At 38.8% G+C, this 17,302-nt stretch overlaps 1 protein-coding gene and 1 long non-coding RNA gene across 3 annotated transcripts in view; one reads left to right on the top strand and one right to left on the bottom strand.

Moving 5' to 3' along the window:
* The window catches only part of SPAG16 (sperm associated antigen 16), a 1,095,180-nt gene that overhangs the window by 271,036 nt on the left and 806,842 nt on the right, over nucleotides 1-17,302 (bottom strand). The window lies entirely within an intron of this gene.
* On the top strand, nucleotides 193-10,996 carry LOC133228511 (uncharacterized). Its single transcript, XR_009730236.1, has 2 exons — nucleotides 193-867; nucleotides 10,618-10,996. It is a non-coding gene; the product is annotated as an uncharacterized LOC133228511 (long non-coding RNA).

The raw sequence follows: 17,302 nt of genomic DNA, 5'->3' as shown, positions 1-17,302 counted from the left end.
TTCTTTGCAGCCAAAGATGGAGAAGCTCTATAAGGTCAGCAAAAACAAGACCAGGAATTGACTGTGGCTCAGATCACGACCTCCTTATTGCCAAATTCAGACTTAAATTGAAGAAAGTAGGGAAAACCACTAGATCATTCAGGTATGACCTAAATCAAATCCCTTATGATTATACAGTGGAAGTGAGAAAAAATGTAAGGGAATAGATCTGATAGATAGAGTGCCTGATGAACTATGGAATGAGGTTTGTGACATTGTACAGGAGACAGGGATCAAGACCATCCCAATGGAAAAGAAATGCAAAAAAGCAAAATGGCTGTCTGGGGAGGCCTTACATATAGCTGTGAAAGAAGAGAAGTGAAAATCAAAGGAGAAAAGGAAAGATATAAGCATCTGAATGCAGAGTTCCAAAGAATAGCAAGAAGAGATAAGAAAGCCTTCCTCAATGATCAATGCAAAGAAATAGAGGAAAACAACAGAATGGGAAAGACTAGAGATCTCTTCAAGAAAATTAGAGATCCAAGGGAACATTTCATGCAAAGATGGGCTCAATAAAGGACAGAAATGGTATGGATCTAACAGAAGCAGAAGTTATTAAGAAGAGGTGGCAAGAATACACAGAACTGTACAAAAAAAAGATCTTCATGACCAAGATAATCACAATAGTGTGATCATTCACCTAGAGCCAGACATTCTGGAATGTGAAGTCAAGTGGACCTTAGAAACCATCACTATGAACAAAGTTAGTGGAGGTGATGGAATTCCAGTTGAGCTATTTCAAATCCTGAAAGATGATGCTGTGAAAGTGCTGCACTCAATATGCCAGCAAATTTGGAAAACTGAGCAGTGGCCACAGGACTGGAAAAGGTCAGTTTTCATTCCAATCCCAAAGAAAGGCAATGCCAAAGAATGCTCAAACTACCGCACAATTGCACTCATCTCACACACTAGTAAAGTAATGCTCAAAATTCCCCAAGCCAGGCTTCAGCAATACGTGAACCGTGAACTCCCAGATGTTCAAGCTGGTTTTAGAAAAGGCCGAGGAACCAGAGATCAAACTGCCAACATTCGCTGGATCATAGAAAAAGCAAGAGAGTTCCAGAAAAACATCTATTTCTGCTTTATTGACTATGCCAAAGCCTTTGACTGTGTGGATCACAATAAACTGTGGAAAATTCTGAAAGAGATGGGAATACCAGACCACCTGACCTGCCTCTTGAGAAACCTATATGCAGGTTAAGAAGCAACAGTTAGAACTGGATATGGAACAACAGACTGGTTACAAATAGGAAAAGGAGTACGTCAAGGCTGTATATTGTCACCCTGCTTATTTAACTTATATGCAGAGTACATCATGAGAAATGCTGGGCTGAGAAGAAGCACAAGCTGGAATCAAGATTGCTGGGAGAAATATCAATAACCTCTGATATGCAGATGACACCATCCTTATGGCAGAAAGTGAAGAGGCACTAAAAAGCCTCTTGATGAAAGTGAAAGAGGAGAGTGAAAAAGTTGGCTTAAAGCTCAACATTCAGAAAACGAAGATCATGGCATCTGGTCCCATCACTTCATGGCAAATAGATAGGGAAACTGGAAACAGCATCAGACTTTATTTTTCTGGGCTCCAAAATCACTGCAGATGGTGATTGCAGCCATGAAATTAAAAGACGCTTACTCCTTAGGAGGAAAGTTATGACCAACCTAGATAGCATAGTCAAAAGCAGAGACATTACTTTGCCAACAAAGGTCCGTCTAGTCAAGTCTATGGTTTTTCCAGTGGTCATGTATGGATGTGAGAGTTGGACTTGAAGAAAGCTGAGCACCGAAGAATTGATGCTTTTGAACTGTGGTGTTGGAGAAGACTCTTGAGAGTCCCTTAAACTGCAAAGAGACCCAACCAGTCCATTCTAAAGTAAATCAGCCCTGAGTGTTCATTGGAAGGAATGATTAAAGCTGAAAGTCCAGTACTTTGGCCACCTGATGCGAAGAGTTCACTCATTGGAAAAGACTCTGATGCTGGGAGGAATTGGGGACAGGAGGAGGAGGGTACAACAGAGGATCAGATAGCTGGTGGTATCCCCGACTTGATGGCTGTGAGTTTGAGTGAACTCCGGGAGTTGGTGATGGACAGGGAGGCCTGGCATGTTTCAATTCATGGGGTTGCAAAGAGTCGGACAGGACTGATCGACTTAACTGAACTGAACTGAACACACACACACATTATCCTTCATGACTGATGTTCACAGATACCCTTTTGAATTGTTTTTGAGGATTATTCATAATTAGAATCATTCAACACTTAGAATGAGAATCTCTAATAATTTCCTCACATGAGAACACTAATTGACTTTGAATTATAGCAAATAAAGCTTTGTTAATACTAATTTTACCTTCATTACTGAAAACAGGAGGGCAGTATTTTAATCTTATTGACTGTACTACTGTCCACACAAATTTCACCACTGATTATAATCAATTGACTGTTTCAAACTCCAAAATTGGGTCAAGGCTTTCTTACAAGTTGCTGCTGCTGCTGCTGATAAGTCGCTTCAGTCGTGTCTGACTCTGTGTGACCCCATAGATGGTAGCCCACCAGGCTCCCCCATCCCTGGGATTTTCCAGGCAAGAACACTGGAGTGGGTTGCCCTTTCCTTCTCCAGTGCATGAAAGTGAAAAGTGAAAGTGAAGTCGCTCAGTCGTATCTGACTCTGTGCGACCCCATAGACGGCAGCCCATCAGGCTTCCCCATCCCTGGGATTCTCCAGGCAAGAGTACTGGAGTGGGGTGCTATTTCCTTCTCCAATGCATGAAAGTGAGAAGTGAAAGTGAAGTCGCTCAGTCGTGTCCGACTCTTAGCGACTATGTTTAATTGAAAGTACAACTTCAAGAGGAAAAGAAAACAGAAAAAAAGTTACAGAATACTTCGAATCTAGGCAGAAGAATTAATTCAGAATAATAACCTAGTTCAACTGTCTCAAAACAAACTGAATGTCAACTATGGCAAACACACAAACAATAAAAACCAGTACAGTTCACTTCAGTTGCTCAGTCCTGTCAGACTCTTTGTGACCATATGGACTTCAGCATGCCAGGCTTTCCTGTCCATCACCAACTCCTGAAGCTTGCTCAAACTCATGTCCATTGTGTCAGTGATGCCATCCAACCATCTCATCCTCTGTTGTTTCCTTCTCCTTCTGCCTTCAATCTTTCCTAGCACCATGGTCTTTTCCAATATGTTAGTTCTTCACATCAGGTGGGAAAAGAATTGGAATAGAGGAAGAGATGGGGGAGTAGAAGGACCTGTGCTCATCTTCTCCTATGAGAACTCCAAAATTGCAACTTGCTGCTGAAAAACCATTGACATGAGAATGTTGGATTCCACCAAAAAAAGACACCCTACGTCCAAGGGCAAAGGAGAGAAGCCCTAGCAAGATGGTAAGGGGGCGAAATAGCATCTGGATTTAAACCCCATACCTGCCAGAGACACTTAAAAAGCTCAAACAAAACCTTGTACACACGAGGACCCAGAGACCCAACAGAGACTGGGCCAGAGCTGCCTTTGAGTTGTTTGAGTGTCTCCTGTGGAGGCACCAGTCAGCAGTGCCCTGCCATGGGAACAGGGGCTCTGACTGCAGCAGATCTGGGTCACACAGACTGTGACATAAGCCCTCTTGGAGGAGGTCGCCATTAGCCCCACCTTAGAGCCACCGAGCAGATGTCCCACAAACTGCAGAACAATTATACCAAAGAAATTCTCACACTGTTAAGAAAGTTCTAGGACCCAGAATAGATTTCCCAATGGGATCCAGCAAAGGGACTGAGAAGCCCGAGGGAATTTGACTTTGGAGGCCAGTGTGATTTGATTACAGAACTTCCATGGACAGGGAAAACAGACTCTTGGAGGGCACAAATAAAACCTTGTGTGTACCAGGAGCCAGGAAAAAGAAGCAGCATCCCCGCAAGAGACTGAGCCAGACCTGCCTGTGAGTGTCCTGGAATCTCTGTTGAAGGCAAGGGTCAACAGTGGCCTGTTGCAGGGTCAGGGGCACTGAACACAGTGCAGGCACACATCATTTTGAAAGAGGTTGCCATTATGTTCATTATTCCTACCATAGGTCTCAGGTCAAACAACACAGAGGGAACACAGCCCCACTCATCAACAGAAAACTGGATTAAAGATTTACTAAATGGCAATCCACTCCAGTACTATTGCCTGGAAAATCCCATAGACAGAGGAGCCTGGTAGGCTACAGTCTATGGGGTCGCAAAGAGTCTGATGCAACAGAGCAACTTCGCTTCACTTAAGCACAGCCCCACCCATCAGAAAAAGACCCAGGTTCCCCCACAGTCAGCCTCTTTCATCAGGAAGCTTTCATAAGCCTCTTATCCTTATCAATTAGAGGGCAGAGAGAATGAAAACCACAATCACAGGAAACTAACCAAAATGATCACAAGGATCACAGCCTTGTCTAATTCAATGAAACTATGAGCCATAGCATGTAGGGCCACCCAAGACAGAGAGGTCATGGTGGAGAGTTCTGACAAAATGTGGTCCACTGGAGAAAGGAATGCCAAACCGCTTCAGTATTCTTCCTGTGAGAACCCCATGAACAGTATTAAAAAAAAAAAAAAGGTACAAAACAGGTTAAAAGAGAAGTCAATTTTGATAAGGAAAACCTCACAGGACTAAGTGGTAGAAATACACTGTTGAAATGAATGGTATTAAAATTGATAAAGCTTTATACAGATACAGGATATTATTACTAGAGGCCTCCCATGTGGAGACAAGGTCTCTAAGCACTCTTTTTCTATTGCCTTACCATTATAGAAGGTACAGCAAAATATTCCCAAATTCTCACTGATATAATTTTTCCTTTAAATGGAAACACCTACATCATGTAAACTTCAGTTCAGTTCAGTCACTCAGTCGTGTCCGACTCTTTGCAGTCTCATGAAGTGCAGCACGCCAGGCCTCCCTGTCTATCAACAACACCTGGAGTTCACCCAAACTCATGTCCATCTAGTTGGTGATGCCATCCAGCCATCTCATCCTCTGTTGTCCCCTTCTCCTCCTTTCCCCAATCCCTCCCAGCATCAGAGTCTTTTCCAATGAGTCAACTCTTCGCATCAGGTGGCCAAAGTACTGGAGTTTCAGCTTTGGCATCAGTCCTTCCAATGAACACCCAGGACTGATCTCCTTCAGAATGGACTGGTTGGATCTCCTTGCAGTCCAAGGGACTCTCAAGAGTCTTCTCCAACACCACAGTTCAAAAGCATCAATTCTTCGGCTCTCAGCTTTCTTCACAGTCCAACTCTCACATCCATACATGACCAATGGAAAAACCATAGCCTTGACTAGATGGACCTTTGTTGGCAAAGTAATGTCTCTGCTTTTGAATATGCTATCTGCTATTGATCATAACTTTCCTTCCAAGGAGTAAGCGTCTTTTAATTTCATGGCTGCAATCACCATCTGCAGTGACTTTGGAGCTGAAAAAAATGAAGTCTGACAGTGTTTCCACTGTTTCCCCATCTATTTCCCATGAAGCGAAGGGACCAGATGCCATGATCTTAGTTTTCTGAATGTTGAGCTTTAAGTCAACTTTTTCACTCTCCGCTTTCACTTTCACCAAGAGGCTTTTTAGTGCCTCTTCATTTTCTGCCATAAGGGTGGTGTCATCTGCATATCTGAGGTTATTGATATTTCTCCCAGCAATCTTGATTCCAGCTTGTGCTTCTTCCAGCCCAGCATTTCTCATGATGTACTCTGCATATAAGTTAAATAAGCAGGGTGACAATATACAGCCTTGACGTACTCCTTTTCCTATTTGGAACCAGTCTGTTGTTCCATGTCCAATTCTAACTGTTCCTTCCTGACCTGCATACAGGTTTCTCAAGAGGCAGGTAAACTTATACATATGCAAATCACTTTAAGAAGATTCTTTTTTTTTTTTTTAATGAATTTTATTTTATTTTTAAACTTTACATAATTGTATTAGTTTTGCCAAATATCAAAATGAATCTGCCACAGGTATACATGTGTTCCCCATCCTGAACCCTCCTCCCTCCTCCCTCCCCATACCATCCCTCTGGGTCGTCCCAGTGCACCAGCCCCAAGCATCCAGTATCGTGCATCGAACCTGGACTGGCATCTCATTTCATAAATGATATTTTACATGTTTCCATGCCATTCTCCCAAATCTTCCCACCCTCTCCCTCTCCCACAGAGTCCATAAGACTGTTCTATACATCAGTGTCTCTTTTGCTGTCTCGTACACAGGGTTATTGTTACCATCTTTCTAAATTCCATATATATGCATTAGTATACTGTATTGGTGTTTTTCCTTCTGGCTTACTTCACTCTGTATAATAGGCTCCAGTTTCATCCACCTCATTAGAATTGATTCAAATGTATTCTTTTTAATGGCTGAGTAATACTCCATTGTGTATATGTACCACTGCTTTCTTATCCATTCATCTGCTGATGGACATCTAGGTTGCTTCCATGTCCTGGCTATTATAAACAGTGCTGCGATGAACATTGGGGTACACGTGTCTCTTTCCCTTCTGGTTTCCTCAGTGTGTATGCCCAGCAGTGGGATTGCTGGATCATAAGGCAGTTCTATTTCCAGTTTTTTAAGGAATCTCCACACTGTTCTCCATAGTGGCTGTACTAGTTTGCATTCCCACCAACAGTGTAAGAGGGTTCCCTTTTCTCCACACCCTCTCCAGCATTTATTATTTGTAGACTTCTGGATCGCAGCCATTCTGACTGGTGTGAAATGGTACCTCATAGTGGTTTTGATTTGCATTTCTCTGATAATGAGTGATGTTGAGCATCTTTTCATGTGTTTGTTAGCCATCTGTATGTCTTCTTTGGAGAAATGTCTATTTAGATCTTTGGCCCATTTTTTGATTGGGTCATTTATTTTTCTGGAGTTGAGCTGTAGGAGTTGCTTGTATATTTTTGAGACTAGTTGTTTGTCAGTTGCTTCATTTGCTATTATTTTCTCCCATTCTGAAGGCTTTTCACCTTGCTAATAGTTTCCTTTGATGTGCAGAAGCTTTTAAGGTTAATTAGGTCCCATTTGTTTATTTTTGCTTTTATTTCCAATATTCTGGGAGGTGGGTCATAGAGGATCCTGCTGTGATGAATGTCAGAGAGTGTTTTGCCTATGTTCTTCTCTAGGAGTTTTATAGTTTCTGGATAATGTTGAGATCTTTAATCCACAAGAAGATTCTTAAAAACAAATCAGACTAATTTGGTTTTGAAACATGGCTGTCAGGTTTACAGTAAATTTTAGGTACTTCTAAATGTTACCAATATCAACCTTTCTCTGCATAAGTTTCCATAGTGGCAGTGAGCAATAAATTATCTATTGATGTGAAAAAGGAGAGTAGCAAATCCATGAACTATCTCCTCCTCAACAGAGCATGCAGCAATATTCATATACATAAATATCTTGTCAGCTTATTAAAGAAGAAAGTGCTGCAAAGGTAACTACAGTTCCTGAAATTGCTTATTATTATGGTATCAATTGCTGTCTATTTGTGTCTGATGTGTTTCACTTCAGTTCAGTTCAGTTGCTGAGTCATGTCCGACTCTTTGAAACCCCATGAACCACAGCATGCTAGTCATCCCTGTTCATCACCAACTCCCAGAGTCTACCCAAACCCGTGTCCATTGAGTCCGTGATGCCATCCAACCATCTCATCCTTTGTCGTCCCCTTCTCCTCCTGCCTTCAATCTTTCCCAGCATCAGGGTCTTTTCAAATGAATCAGCTCTTCGCATCAGGTGGCCAAAGTTTTGGAGTTTCAGCTTCAAAATCAGTCCTTCCGAAGAACACCCAGGATTGATCTTCTTTAGGATGGACTGGTTGGATCTCCTTGTACTCCAAGGGACTCTCAAGAGTCTTCTCCAACACCACAGTTCAAAACCATCAGTTCTTTGGCTTTCAGCTTTCTTTATGGTCCAACTCTCACATCCATACATGATTACTGTAAAAACCACAGCCTTGACTAGACGGGCCTTTGTTGACAAAAGTAATGTCTCTGCTTTTTAATATGCTGTCTAGGTTGGTCATAAGTTTCCTTCCAAGGAGTAAGCGTCTTTTAATTTCATGGCTGATGTGTTTACATTTCTGTATTTCATGTAGTTGAGACTGTAACTTAAGTCCCACCGTGTCTTTAAATATAAATGATAATAACAATATTTGCTGTGATTTGATCACCCTTGATCTTCTCAGGTGGCTCAGAGGTTAAAGCGTCTACCTGGAATGAGGGAGACCTGGGTTTGATCCCTGGGTCAGGAAGATCCCCTGGAGAAGGAAATGGCAACCCACTCCAGTACTCTTGCCTGGAGAATCCCATGAGGGAGGAGCCTGGTAGGCTACATGGATTTGGAATCCATGGGATTGCAAAGAGTAGGACAGGACTTCACTTTCACTTTCACTTTCTTTACTGACTATTCTTTGACTTGATCAAATATATTGGCTTTCTTTTAAGTTTCATGTGTTATTCCCTTTTGGCAAGACTAATTGATTTATCTATACCCTAATGAATGTGCATGCATTTTAAAAAGTAAGCTAATTTATTATAACAGTCCTTTTAAAAATAAAGACCAGATTTGGTACCAAAGCCAATCAGAGCATCTCTGATCTGGCCCTTTGATAACATTTTACTTAATCCTCATAATTCTCCTCATCTAACTTTAAACACACACACACAAATACAGTTTCATCTTAGAGACTTTGTACTGCTATTCTTGCTGCCTAGAATACTCTTTCCTCTGATAATCACTCAATCTATTCCTCCACCTCCTTCAAGTCTCTGTCACATATATCACTTTATTGAGACATTATCTCTGAACATCCTCTATAAAGTAATATTCAGTCTCACTACATTTCATCCTCTTGGCTTATTTTTATAGCACTTATCTTCAATTATTATTATTGATTCCATTAATTATTTATCACCTACCTTCCTCTGATCCTTCTCCTCTAAGTAAAATGTAGGTTCTATGAGAATAGAAATATATACTATGTATATACTGCTCTATCCTTACCATATAGAATAGGAAAAAATAAATATTTCCTGAAAGAATTAAAATCATCAAAGAAAGACAAGAGCCAGGAAGGTACTGTTGCAGTTAATTTTATGTGTCAACTTGGCTAGGCCATGGTACCCATGGTATCCTGCTTCGAACAAACACCAGTATAAATGTTGCTCTGAAAGTATTTTTGTATGACTAGGTTTTAAGTCAAAAGACTTTGAATAAAGCAGATTACCCTCTAAAAGGTGAGCATGCCTCATCCAATCAGATGAAGGTCCTAAAAATTATAGACTGAAATCTCTGAGAAGAAAGCTGTTCTGCCTTCATATTGCCTTTGGACTCAAACTATATACACATACACTCACACACAAACACACACTATTGGTCTTGTCTCTCTGGAGTATCCTAACTAGTACAAGCAATTTTTATACAAGCATATTAATGTAGAAAAAATTCATCTTTCAAAAGCTATGAATATTTGATTGAAGAAAAAAGAAGCAAAATTAGAAACATAAAAATAAAAATTCCCACAAAACAGATGTGAAAGTAAAAGTAGGGAAAGAAAGATTACCAGGAAAATATGACTTCAAAGAAAACAGGGTACCAATTCATAATATAAGACCAAATAGAACTTAAGGCAAAATCATCATAAAGGTGATTACAGGTTGATAAAAGGGAGAAAAGTTGAAGAATATATAATGATTATGACTATATCTATCTAAAAACATAGCCTCAAAATATATGTAGCAAAAAACTGATAAAATTATAAGAATAACTTAACACTTGTGGTTAAGGATTTTTTACTATATCCAAGTCAGAAATGGAGAGCTCAAGGAGTCAAAATAAACGTTATAAATGATGTGAATATCTTGTAAATAAGCTCAAAGTAAATTCTAGAAAAATGCTTGATCTAATAAGGGGTGCACACATATGCATTCTTTTTAATTACATAAGAAACACTGAACAAACTGTCTATATTAGAAGTCACAGGAGACCAGCTTAATGCAGTTCATGTTCTCTGACATAATGAAAAACAACTTAAAATTTTGAAAAGAGTAAAGATTCTAGGAGATAAGAAACTTAATAGATACTTTTGGAAAAGGAGAGCAAAGAGTGGCTTCACATTCATATGTGAAGTAATACTAGAACATCCAGTAATACAAACAGAACTATGCCAACTCAGAAAAAAAAAATGTTACCAAAAGATTAGAAAAATGAATTCAAAAAAGACTCTATCTCTCTATATGAGGTTGATAGAAGTGGCATCCAGATCAGTAAGGTAAGGTTTAATTGTATAGTTGATATTGGACCTCCCACTATAGTCACTGAATTATTTTCCACAACTTTGTGTTTCTTTCTTATAACAAGGTTAAAAATCTCTAGGCATAATCCAGGACATGTCCTTGTAATCTGTAATAACAGTATATACCTCTATTTAAGTGGCTTCGGATTTGGCTTATAACTTGCTACGAACATGCTTTGGACAAACAGATATCAAGCAGATAATACTTGACACATTGGAAAGAAGACATGAATGTGATTTCACTGCTTCTTTTCTCTTCAGCTATACTTACTGCAGGAGGTTAACATGCCCCACATGTAGACCCTGGGGTCCAGAATGAGAAGACACATGGAGCTCGGCTGGAGCTTATGAAAGTGCAAGAGGCCTGAAGAGACATGCCGCTTTCTCATAAGAGAACAAGGAACAAATGCTCCAACAAGTCAGGAAGATTCTGGGTTAGTTTTTGAAGGAAACAATGACTGATAACAACCTCTTGTACCTTGAATCAAAGTCCTAAAATGTTAAAGGTAACAATGTAAAGCTAAAAAAGGAAGATTTGGAAAAATGATTTTGTGATCTAATAATATGGATAATATTCTCAAGCAATGCCCCCCCACCTCAAATATTAAGATAAAAATACAATAGTTTTTATTCTGTGAAATTGCCTGGAGAATTAAATGGACAGAGGAGCCTGGAGGGCTACAGTTCATAGGGTTGCAGATAGTTGGGCATGACTGAAGTGACTTAGCATGCACACCATATATAAGATCAATAAATGTCTCTCTTTGGAATAAATATACATTCAAGAGTAGTTGTATACATGTGTGCTCACCCAGTTGTGTCTGAGTCTTTGCGACCCTATAGACTGTAGTCTGCCAGGCTCCTCTGTCTGTGGAAATTTCTAGGCAAGGATATTGTAGTGGGCTGCCATTTCCTACTCCAGGGGATCTTCCCAACCCAGGGATCGAACCCTTGTCTTCCACATCTCCTGAACTGAAAGCAAATTCTTTACCACTGTGACACCTGGGGAGCCACAAGGCTGACTATATATAGATAATTAAATCTCTAAGTCCCAAGAGAAAGGAAACCCAATATAAAAAAATTAGCAAAGGCAATTAATTCACAGGTGAGAAGGCCTGAAAGACTTATGAATGAAAAGATGCTCAACAGTACTAGTAATTAGGGAAATGCAATGTATGTAGTGCCCGCTATACTGGCAGAATTATAAAGTCAAATACTACCTGTATTAGTCTACTTGGGCTGCCATAACCACTGGGTGTCTTTAAAAGCAGAAATTTATTGTCTCACAGTTCTGGAGGCTTGAAGTCCCAGATCAGGATGCTGGTATGGTAAGGTTCTGTGAAGGCTCTCTTCCTGGCTTGCAGACTATGGCTTTCCAGCTGTGAGCCCTCATAATCTCGTGCTTATAGGTGACTCTTCTTAAATAACCCCTAATCCAATTGGATTAGGACATCACCTTTAGGATCTCATTTAAATTTCACTACTTCGTAAAAGGCCTTTCTCCAAATATAGTCACACAGGGAGCTAAGGTTTCAACACATGGATCTTAAAGGTTGAATACAATTTAGTCCACAGCTCTACCAGATGCTGAAAACGAGATTCCTGAAGGGTTGTAATCAGAACAGTGATTGTTAAGAACCATGTGACAATGCTTAATTGAATTAAATAATATACATTTTGTGGCATGGCAAGTCCTCTCCTTTCCAGGACGAGGTGGTATATACCACAGAGAAACTCTCACAGTCACTCATAATGGAGATATATATGAGGATGTTCGGGGCTTCCCCAGTGGCTCAGGGGTATAGAATCTACCTGTAATGCAGGACACACAGGTTTCAATCCCTGGGTTGGGAAGATTCCCCTGGAGGAGGTCATGGCAACCCCCTCCAGTATCCTTGCCAGGAAAATTCCAAGGACAGAGGAGCCTAGCAGGCTATGGTCCATGGGGTCACAAAGAGTCAGACATGACAAGCACACACACTTCAGTTCAGTTCAGTCGCTCCGTTGTGTCTGACTCTTTGTGACCCTATGGACTGCAGCATGCCAGCCCTCCCTGCTGCTGCTGCTAAGTCGCTTCAGTCGTGTTTGACTCTGTGCGACCCCATAGACGGCAGCCCACCAGGCTCCCCCATCCCTGGGATTCTCCAGGCAAGAACACTGGAGTGGGGTGCCATTTCCTTCTCCAATGCATGAAAGTAAAAAGTGAAAGTGAAGTCGCTCAGTTGTGTCTGACTCTTTGCGACCTCATGGAGTGCAGCCTACCAGGCTCCTCCGTCCATGGGATTTTCCAGGCAAGAGTGCTGGAGTGGGGTGCCATTGCCTTCTCCGAGTATGTTATCTAGGTTGGTCATAACTTTTCTTCTAAGGAGCAAGCATCTTTCAATTTCATGGCTGCAATCACCATCTGCAGTGATTTTGGAGCCCCCCAAAATAAAGTCTGCCACTGTTTCCACTGTTTCCCCATCTATTTGCCATGAAGTGATGGGACCAAATGCCATGATCTTAGTTTTCTTTTTTTGTTTGTTTGTTTTAGTTTTCTGAATGTTGAGTTTTAAGCCAGCTTTTTCACTCTCCTCTTTCACTTTCATCAAGAGGCTCTTTAGTTCTTCTTCACTTTCTGCCATAAGGGTGTTATTATCTTCATATCTGAGGTTACTGAAGTAGCAGGGACTTACAGGGGGATTAGGTTCTATGGTGCCTTACACTAGTACAATAAAGAAATAAAATGATATAATGAATAAAATTGGAATACTATCCAGTAGATGAGCTGATAAACCTGATAGACATACATTAATATGGATAAAAAGGGTAGAATTAAAAGGCAAGATACTGAATGAAATTTGTGACAAAATATAGTTTTTAAAGAAAATTAGATGCATTCATGTATAAAATAACTATATTCTTCAAAGATACTTGCAAATCTAAGGAAATATATCAAGGATATTTAAAGACTTCCATACAGGGTTGGAGGGAATGAGAGTAGGGATGGAACATGAAAGGAGAAAAGTAATAAAATCTACAAATAATTGTCTGTTACATATTGAGAGTTATGGTTAACTCAGCTCTTTGTATTTGAGGAAGAATAAGAGAAAGAAGGGAGAAAGAAGCTGGATGAACAGAAGGGACATAAGGAGGAAAGGGGAGGAGGAAAGAAGTAGAAGGAGGAGAAAGAGAAGCTAAAGCAGAAGCAACAGATAACATTTATTGTTACAACTAAATTTTTATAAGGATAAATGGTTCCTAGTGCTGCATAGAAAAAGGAAGATATCAAACATTATGAAAGACATAGTGAAAGGATAACAGAAGAGCAAAACTTCAAAGTAAACTGAGTCCATGAGAAGAGAAATGGTAATGTCATTTACATTACAGAAGTGCCCATCTTTTTTCTCCAGCTTCATAAACAGCTATAGTACCCTTTACAAAACACACTGTGATGGCACCTACAGCATATTATATGTGGGGCAGTTTAACTTAGAGTTTTCAACACTCCCAGTTTATGATTTGCACATTCATGACTATTGCTTCAATTTATTTTGTAAATAGAATCTTACCTGTCTCTTCATAGCTAAATCCCAGAATTTAGAATAGTACCTGGCAGATAACAGGCTTACGCTAACTATTTGTCAACTGAATGAGCATAATTTCCACTTTTAGACAAACAAAAATACAGGGGAGAAAATAATAAAATTCTTGGCTAGAAGGCATGACTGAAATGCACATATATATTATGCCAAATGCATATTCATTATTCCACTTATCAAACTCACTATTTCAAAACATTTACAAAGTACTGATTTTCATAATATCAATAATATATTGTTATATTCCTTTTTCAATCTTTCTTTCTTTTTGTTGTATACTGCATAGTAGGGGATGCTGCATGAATATGATTTTAAATAATTTTTGATATTCACTCCAGTTATAGTATAAGTAAGATACTCTGAGATCAACCAGATTTGAGAAAATCATATGTGAATATTGTTTGAAATTCAATTTTAGATAAATATAACTGAGTGTTATCATATGTGCCATCGGGGCCAGCTCCCTCTCTAGGAGAGCATGCTATTTGCTCTGGATTGATTTGCACTTCTGTTGAACTGCAACTTCTCTTAAAGGAGTATCCTATTAAGAAGTATCAGCTTGGCTGATTAAAGATAATTATCTATTCAGTTTTGTATACATAATCTACTAAAAAGAAGATAGATTCTTGTGCTACTTGACTTTGGGCTATGAGGTATGTGTAGACTACAGATTTCAACTGTTATTATTTTTAAATTGAGTACACCATCATATGCTACTACATTAAAATAGCACATTCCTCTTAATTACATAACTGTGTACCCCTAGGAAAAATTCAAAGGTAAGACTGTACTTTATTTCTTTATATAAATGTATTTTTCTTGATTAATATATGTGTAAAAATAGTCATATTTCATAATGACCTACGCAAACATGCATTTGTTCTTTTTATAGTATTTGTAATCATATGGTCATAGTTAATTATATGGAATATTTTATTGCCTAGGTGATATTAAGATATAGCCAGTCATGAAATTAATTCCTCATACTTGTTCATTTCAGTTCAGTTCAGTTGCTCAGTCATGTCCAACTCTTTGCGACCCCATGAATCGCAGCACACCAGGCCTCCCTGTCCATCACCAACTCCTGGAGTTCACTCAGACTCATGTCCATCGAGTCAGTGATGCCATCCAGCCATCTCATCCTCTGTCGTCCCCTTCTCCTCCTTCCCCCAATCCCTCCCAGCATCAGAGTCTTTTCCAATGAGTCAACTCTTCGCATGAGGTGGCCAAAGTACTGGAGTTTCAGCATCATTCCCTCCAAAGAAATCCCAGGGCTGATCTCCTGAATTTCTTAAACGTGGTGGCAATAACTTGGCATTAGCACAGTAATTGTTACACGAAAATAACTGCTATAAATGCATTTGAAAACTATTTCTTATATGACTACTGCAAAATTAATCCTCATTAAATATGATGACAGTAATTTAGAATTTGTCATTTTTTGGATATGAGCTGTATTTAAAATGTTTGTATATAATTAGGCACATAAGCTCTGTAATGAACTTCCAAGGAGAAAGTTTATGCACATAGAAAAACATTTCCAAGAATCTTGATCATCTAGGCCTAATATTTCTATGCAGTTCAACTACAACAGAGAATTAAGCAAGGAGAAAATACTATATAAAACTGAGGATCTAACAACGTAAGTGTGACTTCTTTGTATCATCCAGGCAGTTAAAGCTATAATAGCTGACTGCATCTGAATAATGCTCTAATTTGTAAGATTAATAAGTTATTTTCTGCTCTGATTAAACCAGAATAGGTCAGATTTTTACTATCTCATAAAGCCCTATAAGAAGAATTTGTTTGAGTTATTAAGTTATTAAAATGTTGAAACTTATGCATGTTGTTTGATAAAATTCCATTCCTACAGAGAATGAACATGTTGTTAGGTTTGTAAGAATAAAAGTTTTATATTGCTGAGCAACACAGCTGTCATTTCAATTTGAGGCTCAGTTTCTAAATAATCTTGATTTTTATATCAAATTATTTCCATTTTGGAACTAGGAAAAGTGGAGTGTTTTACTTACAGTTTCATATTTTATTTGTAAATGTTAAATAGTATAAAAGAGTATTAAGTTTTTATTTTAAAATATTATTTTTATCCCAGAATACCATGCTCCAATGAAGAGTGGACAAGGCACTACTCAGCTGTACAAAACTTAGGTTGGAAACATAACTGATGAAGTCACTTAATCCAAATCTCATGTTTTTAAGATCAAGTTGAAGTCAACAGAGACTAAGTGTCCTGCTCAATTTCATATTACAATTTCATATTCAACCACAGATGGACAACAATATTCTTTAGAGCCTTGCCTTGTGCTTAACTTCTGATGTATGGTATGTGAATTATTTCTATATGTTTCTTTCTACAAATTCAATCCAGACTCAGATAAGACATTAGATAGTATTGGAGATATGAAATAATCATTTCTAAAACTATGAAAACAGTTGCAAAAGTGAGGCCTTATAGTTTGTACAATGATGTTGTCATTAGATTAAGTACACACCCTTTCAAACATAGTATCGGAAAGGAACAAGAGTTACGTGCATTGATTCTGTATTTTGAAAAAGTCAGTAATTTCATTTATATTAAGTGTAATATAATTAAGTATAATCACAATTTGTGTAATTCAAATGCACTTCAGTTTTCAGAATGTATGATACATTATTAGGATGATAGTCTAAATACATAAAAATTAATATGGTGTCGTCGCCAACCAATTAGGCTTCCCTTGTGGCTCAGCTGGTACAGAACCCGCTTGCAATGTGGGGGACTTGAGTTCGATCCCTGGGTTAGGAAGATACCCTGGAGAAGGGAAAGGCTACCCACTCCTGTATTCTGGCTTGGAGAATTACATGGACTGTATAGTCCATGGGGTTGCAAAGAGTTGGGCATGGCCGAGCGACTTTCACTTTCACCAATCAGTCAGAATGGACAACAGATCAAACAGAATAGGTTCACAGTCAATGGTCATAACATTTTTTACAACTGCAAATATTATTTCTGAATTAATATATCTTCAAACAATACACCTTTAATTAAAGTTTTCATGGCATCCCCATTATTATTAGCATGTTACCTTCTATACTTGCTATCAGGTGAATAAAAATGCTTCTAAAACACAGAATAGCATGACAAAAAACAAAGAGAAAGGACACTTTTTTATTTTACAGGTAAAGTGTAAAACCAGTTCCTATGAATCTCCAGAATTTTTTCTTTACAATTCCCTGGATCTAAGGATGAAATAAAATGGAATTCAGGGTCTCATAGAAATGTACAAATACATATATTTGTTAATATACATACATAATTAAAGCTCTCAAAACTTCTTAAAATGGGAGAAATGGAACCAAACCCCTAG

The sequence above is a fragment of the Bos javanicus genome, chromosome 2 (assembly GCF_032452875.1).
Source record: "Bos javanicus breed banteng chromosome 2, ARS-OSU_banteng_1.0, whole genome shotgun sequence".
Taxonomy (NCBI): Eukaryota; Metazoa; Chordata; class Mammalia; order Artiodactyla; family Bovidae; genus Bos; species Bos javanicus.
Note: the sequence above shows the minus strand (reverse complement) of the source record. Positions and strands in the feature narration are given on the sequence as shown.